This window comes from Lynx rufus, unplaced genomic scaffold (assembly GCF_022079265.1).
Source record: "Lynx rufus isolate CCGP_SWC_20201006 ecotype Redwood Valley unplaced genomic scaffold, mLynRuf1.p SCAF_1, whole genome shotgun sequence".
NCBI classification, from domain to species: Eukaryota; Metazoa; Chordata; class Mammalia; order Carnivora; family Felidae; genus Lynx; species Lynx rufus.
Window position 1 is genome coordinate 39,352,269 of NW_025814823.1, and position 13,680 is coordinate 39,365,948.

General features: G+C 34.5%; 1 non-coding gene across 1 annotated transcript; it reads left to right on the forward strand.

Moving 5' to 3' along the window:
• Window positions 1-12,970: 12,970 nt before the first annotated feature.
• Window positions 12,971-13,074, forward strand: LOC124523460 (U6 spliceosomal RNA). The gene has a single exon (XR_006964998.1). It is a non-coding gene; the product is annotated as a U6 spliceosomal RNA (small nuclear RNA).
• The last annotated feature ends 606 nt before the right edge of the window (window positions 13,075-13,680 follow it).

Here is a 13,680-nt window from a genome sequence, read left to right on the forward strand (position 1 = left end):
CCCTCAGTTTGTTCTCAGTTTTTACAAGCCTCTTATATTTTGGCTCCCTCCCTCTCTAACTTTTTTTTTCCTTCCCCTCCCCCATGGTCTTCCATTAAGTTTCTCAGGATCCACATAAGAGTGAAACCATATGGTATCTGTCTTTCTCTGTATGGCTTATTTCACTTAGCATCACACTCTCCAGTTCCATCCATGTTGCTACAAAGGGCCATATTTCATTCTTTCTCATTGCCACGTAGTACTCCGTTGTGTATATAAACCACAATTTCTGTATCCATTCATCAGTTGATGGACATTTAGGCTCTTTCCATAATTTGGCTATTTATAGCAGCACTGTCAACAACACTTTATTTTAAAATACGCTTTGTGGGGGTGCCTGAATGGCTCAGTCAGTTACGCGTCCAACATATGGTTTTGGGTCAGGTCATGATCTCATGGTTTGTGAGTTCAAGCCCCATATTGGGCTCCATACTGACAGTACGGAGCCTGCTTGACATTCTCTCTCTCTCTCCCTCTCTCTCTCTCTCTCTCTCTCTCTGCCCCTCCCCTGCTCGCTCACTCTGTCTCCCTCTCAAAAATAAATAAACTTTTAAAAATAAATAGCCTTTGTGTTAAATGATTTGGCCCACTGTAGGCTAGCGTAAGTGTTCTGAGAACATTATGATGTTTGATAGGTTGTGTGTATTACATACATTTTGAATTAAAACATTTTCAACTATGATGGGTTATCAGGATGTAATCCTATTGTAAGTCAAGGAAGACCTATATTTGCTTTGAGATATGCTCTGAGTAGTGTTGTAGTTTCGTTTTTCTCCTTATGGATAGGGTATTATCTGAAGTCACATACTGAATTGTTATTATTAAAAAATTTTTTTAAATGTTTATTCATTTTTTGAGAGACAGAGACAGAGCATGAGCAGGGGAGAGGAAGGGAAAAGGAGACACAGAATCCAGAGCAGGCTCCAGGCTCTGAGCTGTCAGTCCAGAGCCTGATGTGGGGCTCAAACTCACAAACCATGAGATCATGACCTGAGCTGAAGCCACCTAGGTGCCCCCTGAATTATTATTTTTATATAGATTGTGTAATGCTAACTCTAGCAAATATCAGTATATTTGTGGAGCTAATTCTGTGCTTTCTGTTTTGTTCCACTGATAACATCGTAAATCACGTGACCATAGCAATATTATTTATTCATTTTCAACTTAAGCAATATAGTTTTAATTTTTTCCAGCTTTATTGAGATATAATTGACATATAATATTGTGTTATTTTAATGTATAAAATGTGATGTTATGATACACATATATATGGCAAAGTGATGAATGACCACAAGAAGGTTAGTAAACACCTCCATCACCTCACATAATTATCATGTTTTCCTGTGGTGATCTACTCTCTCAGCATCTTTCAAGTACATAATAGAGATTTGTTAACTGTAGTTACTATGATACACAGATCCAGAATTTATTCATTGAAAAGCTGGAAGTTTATACTGTTAAACCAGTATTTTCCCATTTCCTCCATCTCCTCAGCCCCTGACAGCCACCATTCTACTCTATTTCTATGAGTTTGGCTTTTTCAGATACGAGTGAGATCATTCATCTTTTAATGGATCAGGCTCCATACAGATGTCTTCTTTGGAAAAAAGTATATTCAGTTCTTCTGCCCATTTTTTAATCAGATTTTTTGTTTGTTTGCTTTTGTAATTACATTCTATGTTCCTTTTATATTCTGGATGGTAACTCTTTATAGATATATGGTTTGAAAATATTTTCTCCTGTTCTGTAGGTTATCTTTTCATTTTATTTGTTTATTTCTTTTGCTGAGCAGAAGTTTCAGTCTGGTAGTCCCACTTATTTATTTTTGCTTTTGTTGTTTGTGCTTTTGCTGTCCTATCCAAAATAGTCATTGCCATAACTAAAGTCAAAGGGCTTTTTTCCTGTGTTTTCCTCTATGAGATTTATGGTTTCAGGTATTTTATTTAAGTATTTAATCCATTTTGAGTTGTTTTTTTTTTGAATGCTGTTAAGACAGTAGGTCTAATTTAAAATTTTTGCACATAATTATACATATTTAACAATAGCATTTATTGAAGAGACTTATCTTTTTCCCATTGAATTGACTCCCTTGTAAAATATTAGTTGTCTATATATGTGTAAGTTTGGAAGTTTAGTAGCTAAGGCAGATAAAAGCAAATCATATTACAATAGTCTGAGGAATTACTGAGAATTTATATAATATTATAGGCATGGCACTTGATTCACTTTATTTACTTCATGTTTGATTGTTTTATAAAAGACTGTTCTTACTATTTCCTAACTCTATTTATTAAAAAAAGTCAGAGACAATATAAATCTTTGTTATGAATTACAATTATTTTCTCATTTGAAAGATCCTTACATGCCTCTTTCAGAAAGAATAAGGGCTATTTTAAGTCCCATATGTAAGCAATGGGCCCAATTTGTGAACAAATATAAAGATTATATTTTTTAATGTAAACTATAATTTAACTGTGTATTCAGTAATCAAAGAATATAGCAATAAGATATTAATATATCCACGAAGTTTTTGTGAAAGATTTCTAACCACTTTATTCTTTATTTGTCTTAGCAGCACAAGACCCTTCCTTTTACTCTAATATATGTAATTGTACCCTTCCTTGCCATATATCCTCTTGGAATAGAAACAGATATTTCTCTGTGATCAGTAGTTTTGCCCAGAACCTCTAAATAGTTCTCTGATATAAATAGATACAATTAAGTCTTAATTTTGCATTTATATTGGCCAAGAAAAGATTGATATTGACTAAGAATGAAGTCTATGTTTAGACTATGAGAAGTGCATTTGCAATTTGTGTTGGTAATTTCAGAAAGAAAAAAAATAATAAACTTTCTTTTTCTTTTTTTATTTTATCTTTTCTTTCTCTCATTTACCCATAGGTTGAATGAGTAAGATATCCTTTAAAATAATTTATAAATTAATTACATTATAAATTTTTTCTCTCCTTATAACATGCAAAACTAGATATAATAAGTAAATCAAGACTTGTTTATTTTTAAACCAGGAATGACATTTTGCTGTTAATATTATACTAACTCTTAATAATGAATTTGATTTTCCCAAATTGATGAGGAAATTGCTGATTATGTGAAGTTTCCATATTTAGTAAAAATGAATATTAATATTGTAAAATGATGAATTGCTAATATGGGACATTGAGCTTGCAATCAACTATAAAATATCCCTCCTATAAAAGACAAGAATTTATAGCGATAATTTTAGTACTTAATTCCATTTCTAATGCCATGTATAACAAAGGAATAGGTAATTCTGTAGCCCTTCATAAGGGGAAATAATTATTTTTCTTTAAAAATTCTTACCATTTCAGCTATTTTGGAGGCATAACTTTGTGATCATTATCAGCACTTTATTTTAAAATGTGTTCCAGAAAGAAAGGAAAGTAAAAAAAAATATATGCCTGCTTGACAGTATAAGAAAAATAACTACAAAAAATGTTTGTTAATTAATTAAACTTATAAAGTCATTCTTAATTCATAACTACAGGTAGTTAGGAAGTGTTCAGTTTAGCTCCATTTCAAGAGGAACATACCAAGAGGTATTGTTGTATTGTATTGATCCAAACAATACTGCTTGGATCTAAGTCTGTTTAAATATATTAGAAATATAATCTTAACAGAGGAGTAATCTCTTTTAATTGACATTAAGGAAGAGTTATAGGATTATTCAGATTAATCAAATATAGTATATACAACTAGGTATGATATAAATTCAACCCAATAAAGTATCTTTAAAACAGAGATATCAGGCTATATACATTTAAATATCTCTATACCCTAAACTATTAAAAAAAGAAAAAAGAAAAAGTTACATCTACAACAAAGGATTAACATCTGGATATCTGTATGAAGCATCTCATAAGTACCACCTCAGATCCTGCCCTGTCTCCCCGGTTTTGGCCAGGTGTTCCAGCCCAGAGATTGTATATAGCAGCTGACCCTCTACTGCTTGCAACTGATTTCATATGGGTGGACCCTGACCACCCCACTCCATATACTTTTTCCTCTAAATCTGGGACTTCTCTGTTGACCTTGAGGCCTGAAATGTTTCAGCTCATTTGCATGAGCAACTTAAATTGAGGTTCTGTTAAACTCTAGGACTGCAAATCTTTGACTAATGAGATTTAGGAGCCAGTCACATAAGTTCTTAACCTTTCCTCTCTCATATAGTCCTTGTTGAGATGCACTCATTTTATTGCTACTTAGAGTACTGTCATGAGATCAAGTAGTCGGTACATTTTAGTACCAAATGATAAGCATCCTTGCACTGTCTCTTCTTCTTGCCCTTCCTATTCCCTTGTCCTTCGCTTCCACTTCTCCTATTTAGACTTTCTCAACACAGTGTCGTCATATAAATCTTTGTCTCAGGCTCTGCTTTCTGAGAATTCACAAGAAAACAACATGTGAAAAAATTATTATAAATAAAAAAGACCAGAGGTCAGTTTTATAATATAATAATAAGGAAATAACATTAAACATAATTCACAAACCAATAAATGGTTTCATTACTTCTGAAATTCAGATTAAAATGTGATCTCAAATTTAACTTTTTTACTTTCATAAAAGCATCAAATATTGCTAATTTTGAAGAAGGAATCATGATTGTTAATAAAATGGAAATTGTACAGGGACACCTGGGGGACTCAGTTGGTTAAGTGTCTGACTTCAGCTCAGGTCATGATTTCGCGGTTCATGGGTTTGAGCCCAGTGTCAGGCTCTGTGATGACAGCTGGGAGCCTGGAGCCTGCTTCAGATTCTATGTCGCCCTCTCTCTCTGCCCCTCCCCTGCTCACACCTCTGTCTCTGTCTTTCTCAAAAGTAAATAAACATTCTAAAAAAATTTTTTAATGGAAATTGTGTAAACATTCTACCTTCAAAAATTAATAATGGTAAGTGTTTGGTGAATGATTACCATAGGACAGATATGTATTCAGTGTCTTGCACATAGTGAATAATGTAATCTTTAAACCAACTCTGCTATGGGTATTTTTGTTACCATTTTTCAGATAAAGAGTAGAGAATGAGGGTTAAGTTAAGATTCAAACTCAGTACTCTGACTCCAGAAGACATATTCTTTACTGTTCACTCTGCTGCCTCTTATGGATTGTAGATGCTCTGGGAGCCTGTAAGTATCTGTACTTCCTGCTTCAGGGTATCCTCCTGGTTCTGACCCCAGTGCCTAGGCTTCAGGTAACCAAGGCAACCACCCTAAACTCAAAGTTCCAAAACACGTAGCGTATAATAAACGAGGGGATTAATCTTTTAATGATGTGGACCCCTTTGGTAGTCTGATTAAATCAAAGGATCTCTTCTGAGAATAATTCTTTTAAATTAAATAATTTATAGAATTATTAAGGAAATAATTGTATTTAAATATAGCTTATAAAATATTGAAAAAGTAAATTTGTGATGTGGAAATATATATGCTTCTTTTTTAACAAGATTTTGTGGTGGTTCCATAACTACATTAATTTCAAAATAACAGTCTCCCATTGACTCCAAATGATATTTCAAGATATCACTACAAGAATTCATGAGACGTGAATAGAACCTCTGCCAGAGATTTCATAAACCTCTGTTTTGGGGATGGTGTTTGACTAGAGTGGATTGGAGTTGGGCATTCCCTTTCCCCAGGTCAATTAGGCTCAGATAACACCCCAGCAGGTTAGTCTCAGATTAACTAGTTCCCCCCAAGGGCAGGCCTTGTGGAGAAGAGCGGTGTTCTGGTGTATTTTAAGATGGCTCCTTTTTCCCTCTCCCTACTGCAAGGAAGCATGAGGGGATTTTTCTCCAGTATTTACTGTGAAAGCCTAGACAAGCTCCTGGAGACAAAACTCACCCAAATGTGGAGGCCTTCGTATAACCAGCTCCCCCTGGAAATTTTCACTCAGAATTGTCCACACAGAGCCTCCAGCAATTTGTCATTTGCAGTCCAGGGTCTTCAACCCCAGCACCTGTTCTCATGGCAGTTCCTGCTCCTGAGTTTCTTCTCTGGTAAGCCAGAACTCCTGGATTCACCTCTGTCTCCACTCTGAGAGGCAACAGTTTCCCCTCTGTCCTCCCTTACAGATTCAAGAACAGTTGAATTTTCAGTCTGTTCAATTTTTTAGTGTTGACAGGACAGGGTGGGAACATCCAAGTTCCTTACATGTGACTGGAAACTGGAAGTCCTATTTTTTGTGTTTGTTTGTTTGTTTTGGGAAAGAAGAAAGAAAGAACAGAAGGAATAAAGGAGGGAGGGAGGGAACAGGCAGGATCCAAGGATTTAGAAATTGTGTCCCAATTTCCCAAGTTAAGGCAAAGGCCTTAACTTTCTTTGGAGAAGTACAGTATGGGGCAGCCCAGAACAGCTGAGTTAATCCTTTACTGCACAGTCACCAACTGTTTGTACCTTTGTGTCAGTGCTTTTCTGCTTGTCCCATCCTCCAAAAAGAGATAAAGATCCCACTCAATGTAAATTTCTTTTAAAAAATTTTTTTAACGTTTATTTATTTTTGAGACAGAGACAGACAGAGCATGAACGGGGGAGGATCAGAGAGAGGGAGACACAGAATCTGAAACAGGCTCCAGGCTCCGAGCTGTCAGCAAAGAGCCCGACACGGGGCTCGAACTCACGGACCGCGAGATCATGACCTGAGCCGAAGTCGGCAGCTCAACCGACTGAGCCACCCAGGCGCCCCTGTAAATTTCTTTTAGCATGTGAATTCTCTTAATCACCTTTTATCCCTAGTGCACATGTAGTGCCCAAAAATAGTAGTGGCTTGATAAGTGTTAAAAAATATCTGAACAGAAATAAATCAAAGTCTATTCTTGTTTTTCTTTTTGTTTTTAATTAATGCTATTGAGGAAGTGTATAGTGGAATGCATTATTAAATAATGTAGAGATAGACTCTCATTATTGTCAACAATTGTGCATCTTACTAAATTAGTATATCTACATATTTCACATATTAGAAACAGATGAAACATAGGAAAGAGCAATCTAATAAGGATGAAAAGCAAAGTAGGTACTATGAAATATGATTAAGAAGAAATGATATTAAATTTTATTTTAGATAATGTTCAACTGTTGTTCCTGTAAGTTCCATGATAGTTCTAATAGGTCAGAGGGCTGCAAACTGTTACTCACCATCTAAATCTGGTCTGGCACCTCTCATTTATAAATAAAGATTATGGGAGCACAGCCAAGCCCATTCATTCATGTATTGCCCTATGGAGGCTTGTGCATTAAAATGGCAAACTTGAGTAGTTGCAAGAAAACTGGAGAATCATATGGCCCACAAAGCCTAGGATATTATCTTCTTAATTACAGACAAAATTCGGTGACACCTGCCATGATGAATAAAAAAAGTTATAATCATAAATTCAAAATATAGTTTGAATTATTTGATTGGTTGTACCCTGAAGCAAGTATGTTTACTATTATCGAATGTCAAAATTGGAATCTTCAATTTATCTACTAAAAATTCCAGGGGCACCTGGGTGGCTCAGTTAGTTAGGCATCTTACTGTTGGTTTCCACTCAGTTCATGATCTCATGGGTCAGGGAATCAAGCCCGGAGTCGAGCTCTGTGCCCACAGCACAGAACTTGCTTAGGAAGCTCTCTCTCCCTCTCTCTCCATCCTTCCCTCACTTGCTCCCTCTCTTTCTCTCTCTCTCTCTTTCAAAATAAATAAGTAAACACAATAAATATACATTAAAAAATTCCAAACATATAATTGCTAATATTAATAGGCTTTCATATATATTTATGTTAGGATTTTATCTATTATATTCCCTCTCTTTTCTTTGAAAAGGTTTAATTTCTAAATACATTGTTTTGTCCATTGGTCTTCATTTGATACAAATACAAACTTTTATCTATAAGATCTAAAGTTAGGATATTTTAATACTATTATTAACATTTAAATATTAATATTAACATTATTTTCCTTTCATTATGGACTGAGTGATGAAACAATGGTTCCTTTCCCTCCCACCCCATAAATATGACTTTTTGTATCTATAGCCATTTCTACTGGCTCACAAAAATGTGGGAGCCTCCCTATAACTGGCTACCCCTGGAAATTTTCAATGAGTGAATTGAAATTGTTTCAGATCTGGCAGTGAAGAGGTTATTCTCTGTGACAGTTTTTCCTTGAATGGAGTTTGGTTGGTTGGTTCAAGGGAATAATACTGAGCTTTCTATGATCCATACCAATGGACTTTCTAGCAGCAGGTAGCAGGAGAGAGTTCTGGTTGCTCAGCTGTTACTTCCAAAGAGATATAGCAAGAGGACTGGGAAAAGATCCCACTAGACACTCACACCACAGCTTCAGCAATAGTCTGGCTATAAGTGTGAGGGATGGACACAGTGATATTTGACTTTGATAAATAAAAAAAGATTTTAATTAAGTCACAATCTAATAAGAATTAAATGACAATTTTGAGATATTGGACTAGTGGGTTTTGAACTGGGTAGATACTTGCAAACATGGATTAAGTTGGAAACTCAGATGTGAGAAATGAGAAAGAGGCAAGGACTTTACCACAAGTGATTTAAAACCAGTTCCTGGTACTATGGTATGGGGTCAGAGTGGGAACAACCAAAACAAACGTAATGAATAACTAATAATCTAATTCTTGTTATAACTGTTTTCTTTAGCAGAAATATAAATCTAGAGAAAGGTGAAAGCATAAAGTGGCATTAAATGCTCTAAAATTCAAGATTAAAATGACACAGGGTCATGGATTGAAGAAAACCGTTACAAATTACGACTTATCCTCATTTTTAAAATGTTATTTAAATTCTCTCTCATTAGGAGTCACGAAACACTCAGAAAACGCTCTTTATTTTTGTGCAACATATGTAATGTTGACCAGTTTCTCTCTTGATTACATTCTAATTACTGTTTTCCTTTTTCTCTCGAGAATGTAGAAGGAATCTTGTTTCCTTTCTAGTTTTGATTTCTCTTTCTACCCAATATTTACATTTACAGAATAAAAGAAATATAATGCCATAAATTTGCCAGAAAATGAAATTAGAACTATGTCAGCCAAAATTAATGAAGTGAAAAGCACTGTGACAACAAATAGAGATTAGACGAGGAAGACCGTGAGAGTAAGCATAGTGTTTCTCCATTTCTTTCATCACTTTTTATCTGTTGTTATTCAGTAAAACAAATGCAGAAATAAGCTCCAATCAGGATTATTAGAAACATATAGTCTGTACCAAGATGGAGTAATATCCACCATAATATTAATTTTTCATGGAAGTTATTGGATAACTTTTATGGAGTTTTTTTGTTTTAGTAGACATATAAGGAATGGATTCTGAACTTAAACAGCCTGGGTTTAATCCTGGAGCTGCTGCTTAATAAACTCACTCAATCACTCTGTTGTTTGGGGTGATCTCCTCTGAAAAGTGGTGTGAGAATAAAAGCACCTCTTTATTGTGAAAATTAAATAGGTTAGTTCAATTAGTATTCATGCTTGTGCTGACATGAAACAGTTATTCAAATCAACATCAACCATTACCTTATACCACAAAAACTAGCAAAAATATACATAAAATCCAAAATGTATTTTGTTAAGAAAGTTATACTGAATCCTTTGGAACTAAGTTGCTAACTTAAAAGGGGGGTGTAAAGGTTTGCATTTCAGGGGCCATCATGGCTCTTGCTATTTGCTGCAGGTAACGGAAACTCTAAATCAAACTTTAAAAATGGAAACAATAAGTAAAATAGTGTATTATTTGACATAGCGGATAGGAAGACCATCCAGGTTTTTTGTTTGTTTTTTTCTTTCTCTCTGGATATTTAATCAATGCATGCCTTTCCCTCATTGCCATAAGATGTCAGACAGAGACACTGAAACATTTTGGGTCCTGGTTCACACCCAGAGAAAGTGAAAACCTTTTTTTTTCTCAAGCATGGAATAAGAGTCTTTCCCTTCAAACCAGTCATTTCTTGTTCACCTGCTCTGTGCACCAAATGGCTTAATTAACTGCACTTACCCCTATTGGAGTCAGGAGCAGGGGATTGAGGGAAGTTCCCCAGATCTATTTAGTTCTATGGAATTCAGAAGAGACAGACGTAAAATGAGTATTTGGTAGAAACAAAGTAGGAGGAGCAATTGCTAGAGAGGCAAAAGCACTGTCTGCTACAATAGTGGACACTTTGATTATAGAACCTCATTTTAGCAGGGAAGTTGTGCACTGATAGAGTAAGTTGGTGCTAATAAAAAACTTCCACACGACAGTGTATCTCCCACCTGTGTACTACTGAATGGATTTTTATCTTTTTAAGCAGAGTGACAGGCTATTACATGTAACCTCGACACACTGTACATTTATGCATAAAAGACTGATAAAAATATAATTTCCTCTAAATATATTTTGATTAGGAAAAGAGGTAAAGATGGAAAAAAAGATGAGGCTTGAAACATTTCCTAGGGTGGTGTGTTACAGAGAGAGAAGTATGAATGTGTGGAATAGGAATCCCCCCCATTGCTAATTCCTTCCAGGACTGACATTCAGATGAAATATATTTATTTGTAGAACTAAATATTCTTTAGTCATCAATCCTTTCTGATTCCTTTTTTGAAGGAATGAATCTGTAGAAAGAGCAAGAAAGAGACAGTTAAGTGGGCAAAGATACAGAAATGTCTGTAATAATAGAGCCATGTGATTTAGATATAATTAGATTTTATGACTTTACTGTTATTATTTTCTCTGTTTTGCATATAAATTTGCATATATACGTGATCTCAACTCAAATATATTTTATTGGGAAAAATAATGTTTAATTATATGATGCTGGTCATCTTGAGAATAGATTTAATATATATATAGTGTTTCATCAAAATATATTAAACTCGTTAGAAATGGTCTCCCACATTTTTTGGCTTTATGTTTGACTCCTTTTTGTTCTTTGTTAAATTCAAAAATCTATAACTGTAAAGTTAAGAGAGGGAAAATCACAGTGGTGCCATATAGAAAGAATATTTAACAGTTTTTATTTTAAAGCTTAATTGAACACGAGGAGTAGAGATTTTCAAAGTGCTAAATTATTTGAAGTATTTATAAAATAGCATATATTTTTTAAATAATAAAGATAATAATTATGAATTCAAGTAACATCCTGCACCTGGACACAATTTTTAAATATGATTACGTATTCAATTCCATTTTCCCAATAATGTACCTTTTAGATTGAGAGCCTGAATTTATGTTCAGTTTCCAGATTAATTCCTTCACCAAATATTAGAGAAATAGATTGTATTTTGTGGGGGGATGCTGCTATGAATTCTTGTCTGCTTACTAATCATGGGACTTGTGTATCCTCTATTTCATCCTTCTTTGAGTTTATTGATTACCTCATCGACTTTTCTATTTCCAGCCTGTCTGTTCATTCAGACCAGTTTGCACCATTAGCAAAATACACAGTTTATGTTTGATTCCTCCTCTCAATACCCACTTTTGAAATTAGGCTTTGAAATACCGCAACTGGTTGGCATTAAAACAAATATTTTAAACTTTGCAATGAGGTAAATTTCAGTTTGTTTTTTTCTAAATTGAATGGAATATAAGCTGTTTTCAAAGTAAATAATGAAAGCTTCTTAGAAAATTGCTTAATATTTGCAATACATGACAGTATTTAGAAACACATATGTTTGTAAAATTAAAAGATATACCTCAAGGCTGTTTAGATAAGAGTATTTTTACTGATATGATTTAATCTTTATTCATATTTGCTATGATTCAAAACTTTTAAAATAAGACACATTTTATCATTTAATATACCATTTCTATATCTATATGATACAAGGTAAAAAATCATATAATTTATATTTTCTCCATAATTTTTTCTTAGACATACATACTTTCATAGCATGATGGTGACATAATCCAATAGGTAGCTTTTTATTTCTCTTATGACTATATTTTATTCATGACTGAAAAACTTGAAAGTTAGTTCTAAATTGTCTGAGCTTCTCCTGTAATACTGTTATAGATTTTCATATACTGGGCTATATGCAGTCCCTATTATAAAAAAAGTTTATGTATAAATTATATTCACACATTGTATCATGGCATATCTATACAATCTTATCAGGGAGTTAAAACTGACCAAGGCCTGGTTTTCTATTTGAAATACATATTTCTACACGGAGAAAACTAATACAACAATGACTTTGAAACAGATCTGCCTCCTTTAAGTATGGTCAAAAACATGTTTCAAAGTTACATAAGACCTTTAGAAGTTAACAGTAATGACTGCTCAGTGATATAAAGAGTCAACGTTCTTTAATTCAGGTTTTATTAAGTTAAAGCTACTTGTGGGGGAGGATTCTTACTTGTTTTAATGTTTGTTCATATTTCTAGTTATATTACTAGTTGTATTTTGTTATATTTCTAGTTTCTAAAACCAGTACTTAAATGGTCTCTTCAGATCAATATGTGTTGTGCTAAATAATTAAGTAAATACATTTACTGTTGCTTATTCTCTGCTCTTCAATCCAGAGTTACTTCTTTAAGCACTGCAACCAAATTTAAAAATTTAAAAGACAATTTTTTAGGCATTTTATTCCCAACAGTCCTTGATGCTAGTAAGTCCATGGCATGCATTATCTCAAAGTTTGGAAGAATACCCATAGAATAAAAAAGTCAGTGGATTTTCTTTATAGATTATTTTTCAAATCCAATGTGGAGAAAATAATTATAAGGCAACATTTAACATTGTATAATCCAACCATTTAACTTATATATTTATTTGAAAATGTATGTTTTATATCAAAAAAAGCTGAGATTATTAAAAGTAAAAACTTTAAAGATAGGGTTAGGGTGCAGTTAAGGCAATTCCAAAAGCTTGGATACACCTGTTACATACTACAACGTGAAGGATTAGGTCCAGTGCTCGCTTCACCAGCACACATACTAAAATTGGAAAGGTGCAGACATTAGCATGGCCTCTGTGTCAGGATGACACGCAGACTCATGAAGGATCAGGTGCGTAGAGGGTATGATGTAGACAAAGGACAGGAGAGGTATGCAAACTGATTTTGGAGTAATCCCTTCCCTAGTCTAAGAGCTGGTGGGAGGATGATCTGAGGAATCTATGTGAGGTAGATTCTTGAGAAGGGAACCAATGCCTCACTCTCTGGTTGTAGTTGAAAGGGAAGCAAAAAACAACAACAACAACAACAACAAAAAGCTTTCAGAAGTTAGAGTTGCACCCTACCAAGAATAGTGCTGCATTCAGCACATTGTCAGAGAGGAAGAGTAACAATGGGGATAGAATTGCTCAGGCAGGTCTCACACCCAAAGGCAGCCTCCAGCACACCCCAGTGCAGTAACGAGGCTTCTCTAAATCTTTCCATCTCCTCTGAGGGATGAAAGTGTGGGTTAGATACATAGAGCCCCCTAAGTACTCTGGGAGAGGGACATGGTAGAGGTAGAGTATGTGCAGCAGGCTACCTGAGGAGGTCCAAGGTATCAATAATGTATAGCAAATCCATAGCACATCCAGGGTATCAATAATGATTGACATATACAGCTTTGAAATTGAAGTATACTGATCCCACTTGGGGGTCAGTGTAGACAGAGAATAGTTATGAGGCTTC